Below are 24,510 nucleotides of genomic sequence, written 5' to 3'. Positions count from 1 at the left end.
AGTGTCAGGAGGCAGTAAACAGGTTCATCCCGGCCCAAAGGGAAAAATCCGAGAAGCAACAGAAGAATCCGTGGTATAATAGGGTATGTATGGAAGCGAAGAAACTGAACAAAAGGGCGTGGAGGAACTTCCGGAATAACAGAACACCAGAAAGCAGAGAGAGATAACAGAGAACCAGGAATGAGTACATCAGGGTGAGAAGAGAAGCAGAGAAAAGTTTTGAAAATGATATAGCAAACAAAGCCAAGACCGAACCAAAGCTACTCCACAGTCACATCAGAAGGAAAACAACAGTGAAAGAACAGGTATTGAAACTTCGAACAGGCGAGGACAGGTATACAGAGAATGACAGAGAGGTGTGTGAAGAACTCAACAAGAGGTTCCAGGAGGTCTTCACAATAGAACAAGGTGAGGTCACTGCGCTAGGCGAAAGGGAGGTAAACCAGGTGGCCTTGGAAGAGTTCGAAATTACGAGAGAGGAGGTCAGGAGACACCTGCTGGATCTGGATGTTAGAAAGGCTGTTGGTCCAGACGGGATCTCACCATGGGTACTGGAAGAGTGTGCAGAGGCACTTTGCTTGCCACGCAACATAGTGTATAGTAAGTCACTGGAGACGGGAGACCTACCAGAAATATAGAAGACGGCGAATGTGGTCCCAATATACAAAAAGGGCGACAGGCAAGAGGCACTGAACTACAGGCCAGTGTCCTTGACTTGTATACCATGCAAGGTGATGGAGAAAATCGTGAGAAAAATACTGGTAACACATCTAGAGAGAAGGGAATTCGTGACAAATCGCCAACATGGGTTCAGGGAGGGTAAATCTTGCCTTACAGGCTTGATAGAATTCTACGATCAGGTGACAAAGATTAAGCAAGAAAGAGAGGGCTGGGCGGACTGCATTTTCTTGGATTGTCAGAAAGCCTTTGAGACAGTACCACACTAGAGGCTGGTGAAAAAGCTGGAGATGCAGGCCGGTGTGAAAGGGAAGGTACTCCATTGGATAAAGGAGTACCTAAGCAACAGGAGACAATGAGTCAGTGTGAGGGGTGAGGTCTCAGATTGGCGAGACGTTACAATTGGGGTCCCGCAGGGGTCAGTCCTTGGTCCTATACTGTTTCTGATATATGTAAATGATCTTCTAGAGGGTATAGAATTGTTTCACTCAATGTTTGCTGATGATGCAAAAATTATGAGGAGGATTGAAACAGAGGATGATAGTAGGAGGCTACAAGATGACCTAGAAATACTCAGTGAATGGTCCAACAAATGACTGTTGAAGTTCAACCCGAGTAAATGCAAAGTAATGGAACTAGGCAGTGGAAACAGGAGGCCAGACACAGAATACAGAATAGGAGATGAAGTACTTAATGAAACGGGCAGAGAGAAAGATCAAGGAGTTGATATCACACCAAACCTGTCTCCTGAAGCCCACTTAAAAAGAATAACGTCTGCGGCATATGCGAGGCTGGCTAACATCAGAACAGCGTTCAGGAACCTGTGTAAGGAATCATTCAGAATCTTGTACACCACATATGTAAGATCAATCCTGGAGTATGCGGCCCCAGCATGGAGCCCGTTCCTAGTCAAGCACAAGACGAAGCTGGAAAAAGTCCAAAGGTATGCCACTAGACTAGTTCCAGAACTATGAGGCATGAGTTACGAGGAAAGGCTGCGGGATATGCACCTTACGACCCTGAAGGACAAAAGAGTAAGGGGATACATGACCACAACCTACAAAATCCTCAGAGGAATCAACCGGGTAAACAAGGATAAACTATTCAACACTGGTGGTATGCGAACAAGGGGACACAGGTGGAAACACCTGGTAGGTCTACCACTACCATCACCAGGTAGCAACACCACTACCATCACCAGGTAGCAACACCACTACCATCACCAGGTAGCTTCACCACTACCATCACCAGGTAGCTACACCACTACCATTACCAGGTAGCAACACCACTACCATCACCTGGGAGCTTCACCACTACCATCACCTGGGAGCTCCACCACTACCATCACCTGGGAGCTTCACCACTACAATCACCTGGGAGCTTCACCACTACAATCACCTGGGAGCTTCACCACTACAATCACCAGGTAGCAACACCACTACCATCACTAGGTAGCTACACCACTACCATCACCAGGTAGCAACACCACTACCATCACCTGGAGCTTCACCACTATTATCACCTGGGAGCTTCACCACTACCATCACCAGGTAGCAACACCACTACCATCACCTGGGAGCTTCACCACTACCATCACCTGGGAGCTTCACCACTACCATCACCTGGGAGCTTCACCACTACAATCACCTGGGAGCTACACCACTACCATCACCAAGTAGCAACACCACTACCATCACCAGGTAGCTACACCACTACCATCACCAGGTAGCTACACTACTTCCATCACCTGGTAGCTTCACCACTACAATCACCAGGTAGCTACACCACTACCATCACCAGGTAGCTACACCACTACCATCACCAGGTAGCTACACCACTACCATCACCAGGTAGCTACACCACTACCATCACCTGGGAGCTACACCACTACCATTACCTGGGAGCTTCACCACTACCATCACCAGGTAGCTACACCATTACAATCACCAGGTAGCTACACCACTACCATCGCCTGGTAGCAACACCACTACCATCACCAGGTAGCTACACCACTACCATCACCAGGTAGCTACACCACTACAATCACCAGGTAGCTACACCACTACAATCACCAGGTAGCTACACCACTACAATCACCAGGAAGCTACACCACTACAATCACCAGGTAGCTACACCACTACAATCACCAGGTAGCTACACCACTACCATCACCAGGTAGCTACACCACTACCATCACCAGGTAGCTACACCACTACAATCACCAGGTAGCTCCACCACTACCATCACCAGGTAGCTACACCACTACCATCACCAGGTAGCTACACCACTACAATCACCAGGTAGCTACACCACTACAATCACCAGGTAGCTACACCACTATAACCACCAGGTAGCTACACCACTACAATCACCAGGTAGCTACACCACTACAATCACCAGTTAGGTACACCACTACAATCACCAGTTAGCTACACCACTACCATCGCCTGGTAGCAACACCACTACCATCACCAGATAGCTACACCACTACCATCACCAGGTAGCTACACCACTACAATCACTAGGTAGCTGCTCAACTACAATCACTAGGTAGCTGCTTTACTACAATCACCAGGTAGTTACACCACTACAATCACCAGGTAGCTACACCACTACAATCACCACGTAGCTACACCACTACAATCACCTGGTAGCTGCCAGGTGCGTGTCGTATTTCTGCATGTTGTAACACATCTCATTTCCAAACATTAGCGATGAACAATACAGCAACAAATTAATAATATTCTGGTAAAAACCAAAATATTTTTCAGTAAAAATAAAACATAAATAATGAGTACTGATAGAATCACCTCCTGCATGATGAAAATGTCGGTGGTGGTAATGGCGGTGGTGTGTCGCGTGTTGTGGTACGTCTGGGGTGTGGTCCAGGACCACTTCCGTCTGCGCCTCCTCTAGCGGCAGTACGACTCCAGCTGGCGGGGACTATTGAGTAACGTCCCCCTCTTGAAGGTGCTCGTCCCTCCACGCCCCGGGACATCCACGACCCCCTGGACCTGCTAGACCATGTCCAGTTGCTTCGTGACGGGCGTCCTCGAGGTGGCCGTCTGGTGGGTCTTCATCAGGACCCTTAGTGTCCTTCTCGACCTGGACCCAGTTGAGTCCTCCATCAAGGAGACGGAGTCGACGGGGCCAGTTGAGTCCTAAGTGAGGAGACGGAGTTGACGGGGCCACCTCCTCCAGTGACCCCACCCGTGACAACACCAGTGTCACACACTCTGTGCATAACACCGCAGCCCGTGACTCTTTGACCAGGGGAAGGCGTGTCAGGATACGACCTAGGTCACGACCCAGGTCACCCGTGACACAGACGTGGTGCTACAGGACACCACCTGTGGCATAATTGGTGGTGACCACCCCCGTGAATACCCCAGTGACCACCCATGTGACAACACCAGTGTCACACACTTTGCGCATAACACCGCAGCCCGTGACCAGGGACAGGCGTGTCAGGATACGACCCAGGTCACGACCCAGGTCACCTGTGACACAGACGTGGTGCTACAGGACACCACCTGTGGCATAATTGGTGGTGACCGCCCCCTAGAATACCACAGTGACCACCCCCGTGACTACCCCTGTGACAACACCAGTGTCACACACACTGCGCATAACACCGCAGCCCGTGACTCCCGTGACCAGGGACAGGCGTGTCAGGATACGACCCAGGTCACGACCCAGGTCACCTGTGACACAGACTTGGTGCTACAGGACACCACCTCAGGCAAAATTGGTGGTGAAAATCCCCGGAGCAACCCCCAGGGCAACCCCCGTTACGACATCCGTGACCACACCTGTGACCACCCAAGTGAGAACACCAGTGTCATACACTCTGCGCATAACACCGCAGCCCGTGACTCCCGTGACCCGGGGCAGGCGTGTCAGGATACGACCCAGGTCACGATCCAGGTCACCCGTGACACAGACGTGGTGCTACAGGACACCACCTGTGGCATAATTGGTGGTGACCGCCCCCGAGAATACCCCAGTGACCACCCCCGTGACTACCCCTGTGACAACACCAGTGTCACTCACACTGAGCATAACACCGCAGCCCGTGACCCGGGGCAGGCGTGTCAGGATACGACCCAGGTCACGACCCAGGTCACCTGTGACACAGACTTGGTGCTACAGGACACCACCTCAGGCAAAATTGGTGGTGACAATCCCCGGGGCAACCCCCGTTACGACATCCGTGACCACACCTGTGACCACCCCCGTGAGAACACCAATGTCACACACACTGCGCATAACACCGCAGCCCGTGATTCCCGAGACCCGGGGCAGGCGGGGAAGGTCACGACCTCAGTGAACCACAGTTCATGAACTGAGGAAGAACCTGGTGTAGGAACACCAGATTCCTACCTTAACACTTTGCCGTGGGAGGGACTAAAACTTTGCCGTGGGAGAAACTAGCACCTTGCCGTGGGAGGGACTACCACTCTGCCGTGGGAGGGACTACCACTCTGCCGTGGGAGGGACTAACACTTGCCGTGGGGGGGATAAACACGGCTGTGGTTTTGCGGGCCACGCGGTTTTGCGGGCCTCTCGCTCGCTCGGTTTCGCGGGCCTCTCGCTCGCTCGGTTTCGCGGGCCTCTCGCTCGCTCGGTTTCGCGGGCCTCTCGCTCGCTCGGTTTCGCGGGCCTCTCGCCGCTCGGTTTCGCGGGCCTCTCGCTCGCTCGGTTTCGCGGGCCTCTCGCTCGCTCGGTTGCGCGGCCTCTCGCTCGCTCGGTTGCGCGGGCCTCTCGCTCGCTCGGTTGCGCGGGCCTCTCGCTCGCTCGGTTGCGCGGGCCTCTCGCTCGCTCGGTTGCGCGGGCCTCTCGCTCGCTAGGTTGCGCGGGCCTCTCGCTCGCTCGGTTTCGCGGGCCTCTCGATCGCTCGGTTTCGCTGGCCTCTCGCTCGCTCGGTTTCGCGTGCCTCTCGCTCGCTCGGTTTCGCGGGCCTCTCGCTCGCTCGGTTTCGCAGGCCTCTCGCTCGCTCGGTTTCGCGGGCCTCTCGCTCACTCGGTTTCGCGGGCCTCTCGCTCGCTCGGTTTCGCTGGCTTTCGCTCACTCGGTTTTGAGGGCATACTGCTTGCGTGGTGTTAGTCACCCCCACAACAAAGTGTTAGTCCCCCACGTCAAATTAAGCGTTTGTCCCCTAACGGCAAAGTATTTGTCCCCCCACGGCAAAGTGTTAGTCCCTCCCACGGCAAAGTGTTAGTCCCTCCCACGGCAAAGTGTTAGTCCCTCCCGCGGCAAAGTATTAGTCCGCCCTACGGCAAAGTATTAGTCTAGCAATGGCTAAGTGTTATTTCCTCCCCCCCCCTAAACCGGGAAAATGTTACTTTCCCCCCCTCCCTCGGCCGGCAAAGTGTTATTCCCCCCCCCCACTGGCAAAGTGTTATTCCCCCCCTCCCCCCACGGCAAAGTGTTAGTCCCCCCAACAGCAAAGTGTTATTCTCCCCCCCCCCCAACGACAAAGTGTTAGGAGCGAGTGGCCGAGAGTATTCAACTAATTGTGCTTACGAGGGTTTAGCTCTTTCGGCTCGCTTCCCATTTGTCATATCAAATGATTTTTTTTTTGCCACAAACACACACACACTCACGAGGGACGAGGGAGACGTTGCGCCGCGCTCGGCAATAAGGCTTTATATCTTGGAACATCAGAGGGATACACGGGAAATTCGGTGTTCAGTGATAATACAAAGTGCAACACACCATTTTGAAACTAGAAAACTTATGGATAGTGTCCGATAGTGCATATTAGACAAGATCAGGGGTACAACATCTGTGCCAGGACAAGCAAGTGGGCCACTGCATGGTCAGAGTGTACACAACTAGATGTGATAGTGAAGATCATAACAAATAGTGAATAGGATAGTGAAGAAGTGATTCTAAACGTGTGGCATTGAACTATATCGGTGATAAGAAGAATAAGGAGCAGAATACTGGTGATATATAGTAACAAGTTGGAGGGACCTACACCTGGCAGCGGCGTGGATGGAGACAGCAGGCCTACACACCACTGTCAACAGTACTTAACACCTGTTTGTGCTGCGGGATTTTGAATTGGCGGTAAGGTAAAACCTCTCACAAAGTCAGTCAGTCAATTGGTGTACAGTGTTATTGCTTTTTAATAGTTAGTCTTGGATATAAGTTAACAAACCGAAACGAATATCAAGGGAAATGGGCGGCTCATGTGGGAACTAGTTTTCTGACACAAAAGTGTGAAAAACACTCTGCTCTACCTACACGGAGACTACTCTCCCCCCCCCCCTTCTCTAACCCCCTGCCCCTCCCACCAGAGCAGCAACTGTAAACACACTGCCTCCCAACCATATGGACCACATTTAACAGTTCCTCTCTAATCCCCCCACACACCCTCGCCATCCCCACACACCCTCGCCATCCCCACACACCCTCGCCATCCCCACCCTCTCCCTCCTCTCCCTCCTCCCCTTCAATACACACTCAGACACCAACTCCCTCCCCCCCCCTCTCTGTCTCCCCCCCCCCCCCTCTCTCTCTCTCTCTCTCTCTCTCTCTCTCTCTCTCTCTCTCTCTCTCTCTCTCTCTCTCTCTCTCTCTCTCTCTCTCTCTCTCTCTCTCTCCTCTCCTCTCTCCCTCTCTCTCTCTCTCTCTTCTCTCCTCTCTCTCTCTCTCTCTCTCTCTCTCTCTCTCTCTCCTCTCCTCTCTCTCTCTCTCTCTCCTCTCTCCTCTCTCTCTCTCTCTCTCTCTCTCTCTCTCTCTCTCTCTCTCTCTCTCTCTCTCTCTCTATCCTCTCTCTCTCTCGGGCAAGACATGGAAGGGACACGAACTCGGGCTTACACACGCAGGATGTCAATCGCGGCTGGAACAAATTCAGAGGAAGGGGTGGAACAGGAAGCCTGGATGATGGGAGTATTCCAGCAAATGTGGGATGAATTCAGTGAAGGACTGAGGGTAATGAGGGAGGCAGTTGCCAACCTGCAGGATGAACTAAGGGCAGCAAAGGAGGAGATAAGATGCCTGAAGGAGACTTCTCCACAATACCAGACACAAACCGTGCCTCAGGGAGACAGGAATGCTACTGTGGAGTGGACCTCCACACCTCAGCTCTCATTTGCTGAAATACTTAAAACGAGCCCTGAAGCTAGGTCTGCAGTTAAGGAAGTTGCCATGGAAGTGGCTTCCTCTCAGGAAGCGGCTAGATGTACTAGCCGGCTGATAGAGAGAAATAGAGCAGTAGTAGTAGCAGGCATTATAGAGCAAACAGGGACCAGACCAAAGGAGCGAAGAGACAAGGACAAAAACATGATTAAAGAGATCCTTAAAGAGGTAAGGATGGAGGGAGCTGAGCAAAATGTAGAAAAGGTTTTCAGGCTTGGAAAGTACAACAAGGACAGACCGAATGATGAAGGTGGTTTTCATGAGCGAAATCACGAAAGAGGAACTGTTAGAAAGGAAGTGCTGTCTAACAAATGTAGAGAAGTTCAAAAGAGTATTCTTGCAGAGGGATATGACAAGGGAAGAGAGAATGCAGGCAGCAGACGCGAGGAAGGAGCGCAGGGAGAGAGAAAGGAATCAGGGAGCCACACCCCCGATCCTTACAATCCCAGAGGGGAATGGGGAACCCTCCTCAAACAGTGCATTAGCCACAGGGAGTGCGGCACCACCCCCACATTCTACCCAACAGACACCCTACCTGCCCCAACCCCTGTCAGCCCCCCACTAAGTACCCACCTAAGGCACCCTCCCCCCACCCACCCCTCTCCTCCCACTCACCCCCCTCCTCCCACTCCCACCTCCCCCCAGGACCTCCCTTCTCCCCCATCCCCCAAGCCCTCCCTTCTCCCACATGCCCTTCCGTCTCTCCCACCCACAAGCCCTCCATTCTCCCCTACCCCCCTAAGCCCCCCACTCTTCCCCACCCCACCTAAGCCTTCCCCTCTCCACCACTCCCCAAAACCCTCCCCTCTTCCTCAACCACCTCAGCCTTCCCTTTCCCCCCACGCCCCCCAAGCCCTCCCCACTTTATTGGCCCCCCAAACCCCCCTTTCTTCCCCATACCCACCCAACCCTCCCCCTCTCACCCACCCCCCCAACCCTCCCTCCCCTCACCCACTCCCCCCCCTCCCCTCCCCCCTAACCCACTCTCCCTACCCTCACCTCACCCCCCCAAGCCCTTCCTCCCCACCAGTCTCCCCGTACCATATCCTACCAGCTCCCGCTCACCCCAGACCCCACAGGTCCCCCCAGAGGAGAAGCAGAAGAGAGTTAGTTTCATGGCAATGTACTCAAATATAGATGGGATCACAAGCAAGGCAAGTGAACTAAGGGAAAGAGCACAAGAAGTGAACCCAGATGTAATTGGACTCACTGAAACAAAACTCTCTGGAATCATAACGAATGCCGTGTTTCCCCAGGAGTACACAATAATAAGGAAAGAGAGGGAAGGTAGGGGAGGAGGCGGAGTGGCCCTACTCAAGAGAAAGGAATGGAATTTTAAGGAGATGGCTATCCCGGGCTGTGAGGGTTTCAGAGACTACATAGCAGGCACCATGACAATGGGAGGACCAAGGATAGTAGTAGCAGTAATATATAATCCTCCACCAAATGACAGAAGACCCAGTCAAGAGTACGTAAGCAATAACATGGCAGTTAACACTATAATTGAGAGAGCAGTCTCTTCTGCCTGTAGAAATAGATCCCACCTGCTCATCATGGGGGAGTTCAATCACGGCAGGATTGATTGGGAGAACAAGGAACCGCATGGAGGCGAGGATACGTGGAGAGCCAAACTACTGGAGGTGGCGACTAGAAACTTCTTAACCCAGCATGTCAGAGAACCCACAAGGATGAGAGGAAATGACGAACCAGCGAGACTCGACCTGGTCTTCACCCTGAACGACTCTGACATAAGAGAAATCAGTTTTGAGGCCCCAGTAGGAATGAGCGACCACAGTGTATTGGTGTTTGAGTACCTGATTGAAGAAGGGTTATTGAACTCGAAGAGGGATACCGAAACCAAAAGGTTAGCATACCGAAAGGGAAACTATGAGGAGATAAGAGAATTCCTAACAAATATAGCATGGGAAACAGAGCTCAGGGAAAAGACGGCCCAAGATATGATGGAATACATCACGCAAAAATGCAAGGACGCAGCAAACAAGTTTGTCCCAGTCCAAAAGGAAAACATGAAATGAAGATGAGAAACCCATGGTTTAATCAGAGATGTAGGCTAGCTAAGCAGCAAAGTAAAAGGGCATGGAGAAACTATAGGAATAACAGGACACTGGAGAGCAGAGAAAGATACCAGAATGCCAGGAATGAATATGTCAGGATGAGAAGAGAGGCAGAAAGACAATACGAAAATGACATCACAAGTAAGGCAAAGACTCAGCCTAAATTGCTGCATAGTCACATCAGGAGAAAAACAACAGTAAAGGAACAGGTTATGAAATTAAGGATAGGGGCAGAAGGATTCACTACAAACGACAAGGAAGTGTGTGAGGAACTGAATAAGAAATTCCAAGAGGTCTTCACCTTAGAGCAAGGAGAAATCCCAGAGATAAGAGAGGGAATAGCTAACCAGAAACCACTGGAAGAGTTTGAGATTACCAGCGGGGAAGTAAGGAAGTGTTTACTAGAATTGAATGTGACAAAGGCTATAGGCCCAGATGGAATCTCCCCTTGGATACTAAAGGAAGGAGCAGAAGAACTGTGCCTCCCGCTCTCCATAGTGTATAACAAATCACTGGCAACAGGGGAACTGCCAGATATTTGGAAAGCAGCTAACGTAGTCCCGATATACAAGGAAGGGGATAGAGAGGAGGCACTGAATTACAGGCCAGTGTCCCTAACCTGCATACCATGCAAGATGATGGAGAAGATTGTGCGAAGAAAGCGAAAGAACGAAAGAACTTTGTAACACAGCATCAACACGGATTCAGGGATGGCAGGTCCTGCCTCACAGGGTTACTTGAATTCTACGACCAGGCAACAAAATAAGGCAAGAAAGAGAAGGGTGGGCAGACTGCATATTTTTGGATTGTCAGAAAGCCTTTGATACAGTGCCACACAAGAGGCTAGTGAAAAAACTGGAGATGCAGGCTGGAGTGAAAGGGAAGGTACTCCGTTGGATACAGGAGTCCCTAAGTAACAGGAGACAATGAGTCAGTGTGAGGGGTGAGGTCTCAGATTGGCGAGACGTTACGAGGAGAGTACCGCAAGGGTCAGTCCTTGGACGTATACTGTTTCTGATATATGTAAATGATCTTCTAGAGGGTATAGAATCGTTTCTCTCAATGTTTGCCGATGATGCAAAAATTATGAGGATTGAAACTGAGGACGATAGTAGGAGGCTACAAGATGACCTAGACAGACTGAGTGAATGGTCCAACAAATGGCTGTTGAAGTTCAACCCGAGTAAATGCAAAGTAATGAAAATAGGCAGTGGAAATAGGAGGCCAAACACAGGATACAGAATAGGAGATGAAGTACTTAATGAAACGAGCAGAGAGAAAGATCTAGGAGTTGATATCACACCAAACCTGTCTCCTTTAGCCCACATAAAAAGAATAACGTCTGCGGCATATGCGAGGCTGGCTAACATCAGAAAAGCGTTCAGGAACCTGTGTAAGGAATCATTCAGAATCTTGTACACCACATATGTAAGACCAATCCTGGAGTATGCGGCCCCAGCATGGAGCCCGTACCTTGTCAAGCACAAGACGAAGCTGGAAAAAGTCCAAAGGTATGCCACTAGACTAGTCCCAGAAGTAAGAGGCATGAGTTACGAGGAAAGGCTGCGGGAAATGCCCCTTACGATACTGGAAGACAGAAGAGTAAGGGGAGACATGATCACAACCTACAAAATCCTCAGAGGAATCGACCGGGTAAACAAGATAAACTATTCAACACTGGTGGTATGCGAACAAGGGGACACAGGTGGAAACACCTGGTAGGTCTACCACTACCATCACCAGGTAGCAACACCACTACCATCACCTGGGAGCTTCACCACTACCATCACCAGGTAGCTACACCACTACCATCACCTGGGACTTCACCACTACCATCACCAGGTAGCTACACCACTACCATCACCAGGAGCTTCACCACTACCATCACCTGGGAGCTTCACCACTACCATCACCTGGGAGCTTCACCACTACCACACCAGGAGCACCACTACCATCACCTGGGAGCTTCACCACTACCATCACCAGGTAGCTTCACCACTACCATCACCTGGGAGCTTCACCACTACCATCACCAGGTAGCTCACCACTACCATCACCAGGTAGCTACACCACTACCATCACCTGGGTAGCTCACCACTACCATCACCTGGTAGCTACACCACTACCATCACCTGGTAGCTCACCACTACCATCACCTGGTAGCTCACCACTACCATCACCAGGTAGCACACCACTACCATCACCAGGTAGCTACACCACTACCATCACCAGGTAGCTACACCACTACCATCACCAGGTAGCACACCACTACCATCACCAGGTAGCTACACCACTACCATCACCAGGTAGCTACACCACTACCATCACCAGGTAGCTACACCACTACCATCACCAGGTAGCTACACCACTACCATCACCAGGTAGCTTCACCACTACCATCACCAGGTAGCTACACCACTACCATCACCAGGTAGCTACACCACTACCATCACCAGGTAGCTACACCACTACCATCACCAGGTAGCTACACCACTACCATCACACGTAGCTACACCACTACCATCACCGTAGCTTCACCACTACCATCACCAGGTAGCTACACCACTACCATCACCAGGTAGCTACACCACTACCATCACCAGGTAGCTACACCACTACCATCACCAGGTAGCTCACCACTACCATCACCAGGTAGCTACACCACTACCATCACCAGGTAGCTACACCACTACCATCACCAGGTAGCTACACCACTACCATCACCTGGTAGCTACACCACTACCATCACCAGGTAGCTACACCACTACCATCACCTGGTAGCCACCACTACCATCACCAGGTAGCTCACCACTACCATCACCAGGTAGCTACACCACTACCATCACCAGGTAGCTACACCACTACCATCACCTGGGAGCTCACCACTACCATCACCTGGTAGCTACACCACTACCATCACCTGGGAGCTTCACCACTACCATCACCTGGGAGCTCACCACTACATCACCAGGTAGCTCACCACTACCATCACCAGGTAGCTCACCACTACATCACCAGGTAGCTACACCACTACCATCACCTGGTAGCTACACCACTACCATCACCTGGGTAGCTCACCACTACATCACCTGGTAGCTCACCACTACATCACCGGTAGCTCACCACTACAATCACCAGGTAGCTACACCACTACCATCACCTAGGACTCACCACTACAATCACCAGGTAGCTACACCACTACATCACCAGTAGCTACACCACTACCATCACCAGTAGCTACACCACTACATCACCAGGTAGCTACACCACTACCATCACTAGGTAGCTACACCACTACATCACCAGGTAGCTCACCACTACCATCACAGGTAGCTCACCACTACCATCACCTAGGTAGCTCACCACTACCATCACCAGGTAGCTCCACACTACCATCACCTGGTAGTTACACCACTACCATCACCAGGTAGCTCCACCACTACCATCACACGTAGCTACACCACTACCATCACCAGGTAGCTCACCACTACCATCACCAGGTAGCTCACCACTACCATCACCAGGTAGCTCCACCACTACCATCACCAGGTAGCTCCACCACTAATCACCAGGTAGCCACCACTACATCACCAGGTAGCTACACCACTACAATCACCAGGTAGCTACTCCACTACAATCACCTGGTAGCTGCCAGTTGCGTGTCGTATTTCTGCATGTTGTAACACATCTCATTTCCAAACATTAGCGATGAAAATTACAGCAACAAATTATTAATATTCTGGTAAAAAAACAAAATATTTTTCAGTAATAATAAAACATAAATAATGAGTAGTGATAGAATCAACTCCTGCATGATGAAAATGTCGGTGGTGGTAGTGGCGGTGGTGTGTCGCGTGTTGTGGTACGTCTGGGGTGTGGTCCAGGACCACTTCCGTCTGCGCCTCCTCTAGCGGCAGTACGACTCCAGCTGGCGGGGACTGTTGAGTAACGTTCCCCTCTTGAAGGTGATCGTTCCTCCACGCCCCGGGACATCTACGACCCCCTGGACCTGCTGGACCATGTCCAGTTGCTTCGTGACGGGCGTCCTCGAGGTGGCCGTCTGGTGGGTCTTCATCAGGACCCTTAGTGTCCTTCTCTACCTGGACCCAGTTGAGTCCTCCATCAAGGAGACGGAGTCGACGGGGCCAGTTGAGTCCTAAGTGAAGGAGGCGGAGTTGACGGGGCCACCTCCAGTGACCCCACCCGTGACAACACCAGTGTCACACACTCTGCGCATAACACCGCAGCCCGTGACTCCCGTGACCCGGGACAGGCGTGTCAGGATACGACCCAGGTCACGATCCAGGTCACCGGTGACACAGACTTGGTGCTACAGGACACCACCTCAGGCAAAATTGGTGGTGAAAATCCCCGGGGCAACCCCCGTTACGACATCCGTGACCACACCTGTGACCACCCAAGTGAGAACACCAGTGTCACACACTCTGCGCATAACACCGCAGCCCGTGACTTCCGTGACCCGGAGCAGGCGTGTCAGGATACGACCCAGGTCACGATCCAGGTCACCCGTGACACAGGCGTGGTGCTACAGGACACCACCTGTGGCATAATTGGTGGTGACCGCCCCCGAGAATACCCCAGTGACCACCCCCGTGACCACCCCCGTGACTACCCTTGTGACAACACCAGTGTCACACACTCTGCGCATAACACCGCAGCCCGTGACCCGGGCAGGCGGGGCAGGATACGACCCAGGTCACGACCCAGGTCACCTGTGACACAGACTTGGTGCTACAGGACACCACCTCAGGCAAAATTGGTGGTGACAACCCCCGGGGCAACCCCGTTACAACATCCGTGACCACACCTGTGACCACCCCCGTGAGAACACCAGTGTCACACACACTGCGCATAACACCGCAGCCCGTGACTCCCGAGACCCGGGGCAGGCGGGGAAGGTCACGACCTCAGTGAACCACAGTTCATGAACTGAGGAAGAACCTGGTGTAGAAACACCAGATTCCTGCCTTAACACTTTGCCGTGGGAGGGACTAAAACTTTGCCGTGGGAGAAACTAGCACCTTTCCGTGGGAGGGACTACCACTCTGCCGTGGGAGGGACTACCACTCTGCCGTGGGAGGGACTACCACTCTGCCGTGGGAGGGACTAACACTTTGCCGTGGGGGGGATAAACACGGCTGTGGTTTTGCGGGCCTCTCGCTCGCTCGGTTTCGCGGGCCTCTCGCTCGCTCGGTTGCGCGGGCCTCTCGCTCGCTCGGTTGCGCGGGCCTCTCGCTCGCTCGGTTGCACGGGCCTCTCGCTCGCTCGGTTGCGCGGGCCTCTCGCTCGCTCGGTTGCGCGGGCCTCTCGCTCGCTCGGTTGCGCGGACCTCTCGCTCGCTCGGTTTCGCGGGCCTCTCGCTCGCTCGGTTTCGCGGGCCTCTCGATCGCTCGGTTTCGCTGGCCTCTCGCTCGCTCGGTTTCGCGGGCCGCTCGGTTTCGCGGGTCTCTCGCTCGCTCGGTTTCGCGGGCCTCTCGCTCGCTCGGTTTCGCGGGCCTCTCGCTCGCTCGGTTTCGCGGGCCTCTCGCTCGCTCGGTTTCGCGGGCCTCTCGCTCGCTCGGTTTCGCGGGCCTCTCGCTCGCTCGGTTTCGCGGGCCTCTCGCTCACTCGGTTTTGAGGGCATACTGCTTGCGTGGTGTTAGTCACCCCCACAACAAAGTGTTAGTCCCCCACGTCAAATTAAGCGTTTGTCCCCTAACGGCAAAGTATTTGTCCCCCCACGGCAAAGTGTTAGTCCCTCCCATGGCAAAGTGTTAGTCCCTCCCACGGCAAAGTGTTAGTCCCTCCCGCGGCAAAGTATTAGTCCGCCCTACGGCAAAGTATTAGTCTCGCAATGGCTAAGTGTTATTTCCTCCCCCCCCCCTAAACCGGGAAAAAAACGGGAGGGAAGAGGGGAAGGAAAATGTTACTTTCCCCCCCCCCCTCCGGCCTGCAAAGTGTTATTCCCCCCCCCCCACTGGCAAAGTGTTATTCCCCCCCTCCCCCCACGGCAAAGTGTTAGTCCCCCCAACAGCAAAGTGTTATTCCCCCCCCCCCCCAACGACAAAGTGTTAGGAGCGAGTGGCCGAGAGTATTCAACTAATTGTGCTTACGAGGGATTAGCTCTTTCGGCTCGCTTCCATTTGTCATATCAAATGATTTTTTTTTTGCCACAAAACACACACACACACACGAGGGACGAGGGAGACGTTGCGCCGCGCTCGTCAATAAGGCTTTATATCTCGAAACATCAGAGGGATACACGGGAAATTCGGTGTTCAGTGATAAACAAAGTGCAACACACCATTTTGAAACTAGAAAACTTATGGATAGTGTCCGATAGTGCATATTAGACAAGATCAGGGGTACAACATCTGTGCCAGGACAAGCACGTGGGCCACTGCATGGTCAGAGTGTACACAACTAGATGTGATAGTGAAGATCATAACAAATAGTGAATAGGATAGTGAAGAAGTGATTCTAAACGTGTGGCATTGAACTATATCGGTGATAAGAGGAATAAGGAGCAGAATACTGGTGATATATAGTGACAAGTTGGAGGGACCTACGCCTGGCTCGGCGTGGATGGAGACAGCAGGCCTACACACCACTGTCAACAGTACTTAACACCTGTTTGTGCTGCGGGATTTTGAACTGGCGGTAAGGTAAAGCCTCTCACAAGTCAGTCAGTCAATTGGTGTACAGTGTTATTGCTTTTTAATAGTTAGTCTTGGATATAAGTTAACAAACTGAAACGAATATCAAGGGAAATGGGCGGCTCATGTGGGAACTAGTTTTCTGACACAAAAGTGTGAAAAACACTCCGCTCTACCTACACGGAGACAACTCTCCCCCCCCCCTTCTCTAACCCCCACCCCTCCCACCAGAGCAGCAACTGTAAACACACTGCCTCCCAACAATATGGACCACATTTAACAGTTCCTCTCTAATCCCCCCACACACCTCGCCATCCCCACACACCCTCGCCATCCCCACACACCCTCGCCATCCCCTCCATCTCTCCCACCTCCTCCCCCTTCAATACACACTCAGACACCTAACTCCCTCCCCCCTCCTCTCTCTGTCTTCCCCGTCTCTCTCTCTCTCTCTCTCTCTCTCTCTCTCTCTCTCTCTCTCTCTCTCTCTCTCTCTCTCTCTCTCTCTCTCTCTCTCTCCTCTCTCTCTCTCCCTCTCTCTCTCTCTCTCTCTCTCTCTTCTCCTTCTCTCTCTCTCTCTCTCTCTCTCTCTCTCTCTCTCTCTCTCTCTCTCTCTCTCTCTCTCTCTCTCTCTCTCTCTCTCTCTCTCTCTCTCTCTCTCTCTCTCTCTCTCTCGGGCAAGACATGGAAGGGACACGAATTCGGATTTACACACGCAGGATGTCAATTGCGGCTGGAACAAATTCAGAGGAAGGGGTGGAACAGGAAGCCTGGATGATGGGAGTATTCCAGCAAATGTGGGATGAATTCAGTGAAGGACTGAGGGTAATGAGGGAGACAGTTGCCAACCTGCAGGATGAACTAAGGGCAGCAAAGAAGGAGATAAGATGCCTGAAGGAGACTTCTCCACAATACCAGACACAAACCGTGCCTCAGGGAGACAGGAATGCTACTGTGGAGGGGACGTCCACACCTCAGCTCTCATTTGCTGAAATACTTAAAACGAGCCCTGAAGCTAGGTCTGCAGTTAAGGAAGTTGCCATGGAAGTGGCTTCCTCTCAGGAAGCGGCTAGATGTACTAGCCGGCTGATAGAGAGAAATAGAGCTGTAGTAGTAGCAGGCATTAAAGAGCAAACAAGGACCAGACCAAAGGAGCGGAGAGACAAGGACAAAAACATGATTAAAGAGATCCTTAAAGAGGTAAGGATGGAGGGAGCTGAGCAAAATGTTGAAAAGGTTTTCAGGCTTGGAAAGTACAACAAGGACAGAGACCGAATGATGAAGGTGGTTTTCATGAGCGAAATCGCGAAAGAGGAACTGTTAGAAAGGAAGTGCTGTCTAACAAATGTAGAGAAGTTCAAAAGAGTATTCTTGCAGAGGGATATGACAAGGGATGAGAGAATGCAGGCAGCAGACGCGAGGAAGGAGCGCAGAGAGAGAGAAAGGAATCAGGGAGCCACACCCCCGATCCTTACAATCCCAGAGGGGAATGGGGAACCCTCCTCAAACAGTGCATTAGCCACAGGGAGTGCGGCACCACCCCTACATTCTACCCAACAGACACCCTACCTGCCCCAACCTCTGTCAGCCCCCCACTAAGTACCCACCTAAGGCACCCTCCCCCCACCCACCCCTCTCCTCCCACTCATCCCCCTCCTCCCACTCCCCCCTCCCCCCAAGACCTCCCTTCTCCCCCATCCCCCATGCCCTTCCGTCTCTCCCACCCACAAGCCCTCCATTCTCCCCTACCCCCCTAAGCCCCCCACTCTCCCACCCCACCTAAGCCTTCCCCTCTCCACCACTCCCCAAAACCCTCCCCTCTTCCTCAACCACCTCAGCCTTCCCTTTCCCCCCATGCCCCACAAGCCCTCCCCACTTTATTGCCCCCCCAAACCCCCCTTTCTTCCCCATACCCCCCCCAACCCTCCCCTCTCACCCCCCCAACCCTCCCTCCCCTCACCCACTCCCCCTACCCTCCCCCTCCCCCCTAACCCACTCTCCTTACCCTCACCTACCCCCCAAGCCCTTCCTCCTCCACCAGTCTCCCCGAACCAGATCCTACCAGCTCCCGCTCACCCCAGACCCCACAGGTCCCCCCCAGAGGAGAAGCAGAAGAGAGTTAGTTTCATGGCAATGTACTCGAACATAGATGGGATCACAAGCAAGGCAAGTGAACTAAGGGAAAGAGCACAAGAAGTGAACCCAGATGTAATTGGACTCACTGAAACAAAACTCTCTGGAATCATAACGAATGCCGTGTTTCCCCAGGAGTACACAATAATAAGGAAAGAGAGGGAAGGTAGGGGAGGAGGTGGAGTGGCCCTACTCATGAGAAAGGAATGGAATTTTAAGGAGATGGCTATCCCGGGCTGTGAGGGTTTCAGAGACTACATAGCAGGCACCATGACAATGGGAGGACCAAGGATAGTAGTAGCAGTAATATATAATCCTCCACCAAATGACAGAAGACCCAGTCAAGAGTACGTAAGCAATAACATGGCAGTTAACATTATAATTGAGAGGGCAGTCTCTTCTGCCTGTAGAAATAGATCCCACCTGCTCATCATGGGGGAGTTCAATCACGGCAGGATTGATTGGGAGAACAAAGAACCGCATGGAGGCGAGGATACGTGGAGAGCCAAACTACTGGAGGTGGCGACTAGAAACTTCTTAACCCAGCATGTCAGAGAACCCACAAGGATGAGAGGAAATGACGAACCAGCGAGACTCGACCTGGTCTTCACCCTGAACGACTCTGACATAAGAGAAATCAGTTTTGAGGCCCCAGTAGGAATGAGCGACCACAGTGTATTGGTGTTTGAGTACCTGATTGAAGAAGGGTTATTGAACTCGAGGAGGGATACCGAAACCAAAAGGTTAGCATACCGAAAGGGAAACTATGAGGAGATAAGAAAATTCCTAACAGATATAGCATGGGAAACAGAGCTCAGGGAAAAGACGGCCCAAGATATGATGGAATACATCACGCAAAAATACAAGGACGCAGCAAACAAGTTTGTCCCAGTCCAAAAGGAAAACAGTGAAATGAAGATGAGAAACCCATGGTTTAATCAGAGATGTAGGCTAGCTAAGCAGCAAAGTAAAAGGGCATGGAGAAACTATAGGAATAACAGGACACTGGAGAGCAGAGAAAGATACCAGAATGCCAGGAATGAATATGTCAGGATGAGAAGAGAGGCAGAAAGACAATACGAAAATGACATCACAAGTAAGGCAAAGACTCAGCCTAAATTGCTGCATAGTCACATCAGGAGAAAAACAAGAGTAAAGGAACAGGTTATGAAATTAAGGATAGGGGCAGAAGGATTCACTACAAACGACAAGGAAGTGTGTGAGGAACTGAATAAGAAATTCCAAGAGGTCTTCACCTTAGAGCAAGGAGAAATCCCAGAGATAAGAGAGGGAATAGCTAACCAGAAACCTCTGGAAGAGTTTGAGATTACCAGCAGGGAAGTAAGGAAGTGTTGACTAGAATTGGATGTGACAAAGGCTATAGGCCCAGATGGAATCTCCCCTTGGATACTAAAGGAAGGAGCAGAAGAACTGTGCCTCCTGCTCTCCATATTGTATAACAAATCACTGGCAACAGGGGAACTGCCAGATATTTGGAAAGCAGCTAACGTAGTCCCGATATACAAGGAAGGGGATAGACAGGAGGCACTGAATTACAGGCCAGTGTCCCTAACCTGCATACCATGCAAGATGATGGAGAAGATTGTGCGAAGAAAGCTAGTGGAGCACCTGGAGCGAAAGAACTTTGTAACACAGCATCAACACGGATTCAGGGATGGCAGGTCCTGCCTCACAGGGTTACTTGAATTCTACGACCAGGCAACAAAAATAAGGCAAGAAAGAGAAGGGTGGGCAGACTGCATATTTTTGGATTGTCAGAAAGCCTTTGATACAGTGCCACACAAGAGGCTAGTGAAAAAACTGGAGATGCAGGCTGGAGTGAAAGGTGTGGGAACCGACCTGTGAGATTTATATTTGTTTAATTTATATGAATTTATATTTACGTTAATTTATATACTTCGATAGCAATTTGTATAATGATAAGTGGACTGTATTTCTGCAATAATCTCATAATCTCACAAATCGATCCTCTACACATTAGGGGGGGTTATTAAATTAATATATATGCAGCCAATCAAACTACAGAAATAACTACATACATTAAAGAGGTTCCTTATCTTATAGTACAGCAGGTTAGTCCACCAGGTATAACTAGGGTGTAGACACCAAATTATCCTCTTTGAGGTAGCTTCCATATCACCCAGTAACTGGTGCACAAATCTTGCATCCTCGTCTTGACCTGTCAAAAGTGCGCTGCTAGCCGTGAAGCCAGATACCTATATATGACAAGTATATCAGAGAAAACACTATACAGTACATAGAACATGAAGACCTGGCTTAATTACCTTTAGTTTGAGGCGATTTCGCGATCTAACCGGGTCACCCTATATCCTGACATTAATGGCCATAAATGAATGATAAACGGGTTTCGGATAGACACTTAACTTGAATTGTAGACAGCGTGTTGACAATGGTACACTTTGGTTTCCATAACACTACGTCCAAGTAAAATTAACAGGAGCCGAATTTGCTCCTGTGTGAGCCTCTGGTCTCAATATACAATGGCTGTTTAACACTCCATACTATTGACGTTACTGGCCGACATTGTCCAGAATGATAGGAGCCGAATTTGCTCCACACGTCTCGGAGGTGACACAACAATGGCTGCCCTCCTTCCTCCCTCTGACGCCTGGCTTACATTGTCCAGATTTCAAAAGTGATAGAAGGGTCACATTTACTCTACTTTAATATTGATAATTAAGTTAATTTATATAAGATGTTTTTATGATGGTAAAGTCCAAAGACTAATGTATTTAAGAATAATTCCCAGCAGAATAGCTGGTGAATTATAATAGTATGTGGTGATGATATCCCGTTTTCTTTAGACGGTAATTCCACTACAAGTTACGTTTTCTATGGGTAACTTGTTTATACAACACAGCTCTTATCTGTCTGTATGATATTATTATTAAATGGTGTCGGATTTTCCGACATAATTCCCCAGGGGCTGCTCACGGGTCGAAGTCCTAATTAGAACAGACGAACACCGATACTCCTCCTTCGAATTATTAATTAATTTGATGTTAGTAGTTAGTAATCACACATTTGTGTGTCTGTTCGTACAGGACGGATGTCCCGTACTAGAGTTGTAGGGGTTAGAAGTCTAATGCAATTTCATTTCCCTGTCAACTCTTGAAAGGCTAATATTCAAGCCTTATTACATATTATTTAACCCAGAAGACTGGATGTGATCAAGTACTACAGTCAAGTATGATTCAGGGACTGCAGTGAGATCAGTGACATAGATATAACTTGAAGTTTCTTCAGGTAACTGGTCACTGATATATAAACACTGAGGCCCATGGAATACATCTTGATTAAATAATAAATGTATCAAATCAGTCATCAGATTTATTGGGGTTTAATTTAGTTAATTGATTCAGAAGATTGAATAGCTCATCATTAAAGTAAAGTATGGTTCTGAGACTGCAGTGGGTTCAGTGACATTGGTCGCAGTGACTTGTAGCTGTTTTAGGCTACTGTTCACTGATTTGCCACTGAGCCTCATGAACTCATCTTCAGCTTCAAATGATGATACTAACATCAACCTCTGTTACTATAGTCAGCTGTAATCTCCTTAGTATAATGCTACTGGAGAAATATAATCAGCTGACAAATTTAGATTTCTACTGGTATTGTTTATCTGCAGGCATAGGTCTCCTCAGGCTTGATACTGGGCCTGAGAGTAATTTACCTCCTGCAGAGTTTAACATGGTTATGCCCTGATATTTAGTAGGGCTACCGATGAATCGATGGCAATAGTCTGTCCCAACAAGGAGACCGAAGTCAGTGAGGTGATCAGACTTAATATTATCTGCCAATTTTATTCCTCTATTTCTCAGGAATTTGGCTGTTGCTCTCAGACCTTGAACTTGTAGGTCTACTGGTATTTTGTCCACCACAATGGCTTGTACTCGACAGACGTACCTGCCTAAGCGTACTGATGGTTGTACCACCTGGTAGACTTGAGATCCTGCATCTGTTACAAACCCTGAGATGTTGAATGACATCTGGGCTACAGGCCTTAATTGTAATTCATCTGCCAACCTTTTAGTGATGTATGTTCTCTGGGATCCTTGGTCAAACAACCCTCGGGTATGGACCTTGGCCCTCTTATTCAGGATGGTAATTTGGGCAGTAGGCAAAGTCGTATTACCTTTAGACTTTGCCGATTGGACACTCTTTGTTTGTTGCACCTTGCAGTACTGTACTGTGGTGGGAATGCTATCTTCCACCTTGGGTCTTGAATACGTTAATTTCGTATATTTGCACAGTGCTGCATGGTGCCTACCTCTTCTACACCTGTTACAGGTGTTGAATTGGGTATCACAATAGTCTATGTTGTGTGACTTGAGACACCTTGCACATCTCCCTAATTCCTGGAGTCGCTCCATACGAGTGTCTCTGGTTGGATAATTAGCACAACAGTATGTTGAATGTTTCTTTTTGCAGAACATACATGTCCCCCAGCCTACTGCACGTTTGGAAGTTACCGGTTTGGGTGAACTAGTAACAGTAGGCTTGGAGGATGCTGCTGCATTGTCAGATTTTCTGCAAATTGATGTTTGAGTAATTGACTGATGTTTATTTAGGGTAGTTGTTTTACCCTTTAATTGACTCTTATTTTCTATTTCTGAAGGCTTGCAAGAGGCTTTAACTTCCTCATTTGCTCGTCGTTTGTTTATGATGGAATGTAAACCTTCAGTGATGTCCTGTACTGTCAGGATGGTGTTATGTTGATGTGCATATAATTCATCTAGTATATCGCTGGACAATTTTCGTTGAAGGACTACTTTGGTCATCCATTCACTAGTAGTTATATCAACCTTAAGACTGAATATTCTTAGTAGTGACTCAAACTCCATGCTGAAGGATTGTAATGAGTCAGCAGTCTGATCAGGTTGAGGTAAATCCAGCAATTGTAGTACTAGATGTATGACAGTTTTCTCATTGCCAGCATTATTCCTAGGAGGCTGGACTGGGAAATTAGTGCTGTCGCTATTTTCATTTACATTTTCTACTACTGGTTCAGCTTCACCTCTAGTTTGGAGGCATGTTAACTTAGTAGCTTCAGGTATTGGGTTTTCAGAAACCACAGAGACTGTGGATAAATTGTCTGAAAACTGCTTAATTTCTGGTGGTATAATATTGGGTGAAGCTGTAGTGGGTGAAGCTTTACTGGGTGAAGCTTTATCCTTGTTGATTAAAGGATCAAATCTGGCTTTACATTTATTCTCAAAAAGATCCAGATCATCCATAACATTATCTACTTTATTTGGTGTACTTGCTATTTGTTCTGATTCAATTATCCTGTGTAAATGTTCCAACCTGGCTTGAGTTTCTTCTTCATATTGTGCAAGGTCAGACAGGAATGGTTCCACATCTTCAACTACTATGTCGTCGTCGTGGACCTGATTTTGGTAAGATTTCCTATTTGCTTTCAATATATGCAATTGGGTTTGAATCTGTAACAGTGGTATTTTCAACCGATGATAATTAATTACAGGCTCATATAACAACTGTTCATATTGGTTGAGATCTCTTGTTAGTTGGCGTTTGCTTGATATTAAAGCACGCTTTGCTTTCTGTGGATTAGTCATGGTGACTTGTTAATTGGCACCACTGGCTCATAAATTGTGAGCAAGTACTAATGGTAGCCTAGGGTAAAATTCTGCACTCACTAGGCAATAATCCTACCTCTACTAGAGGTTAGCACTTAAAATTAATACACATTATATATATACAATCATACACACTAATGATTTGAGTGATAAACCAGTGTCACTGGAAGTACCTTT

The sequence above is a fragment of the Procambarus clarkii genome, chromosome 54 (genome assembly GCF_040958095.1).
Source record: "Procambarus clarkii isolate CNS0578487 chromosome 54, FALCON_Pclarkii_2.0, whole genome shotgun sequence".
NCBI classification, from domain to species: Eukaryota; Metazoa; Arthropoda; class Malacostraca; order Decapoda; family Cambaridae; genus Procambarus; species Procambarus clarkii.
Note: the sequence above shows the minus strand (reverse complement) of the source record.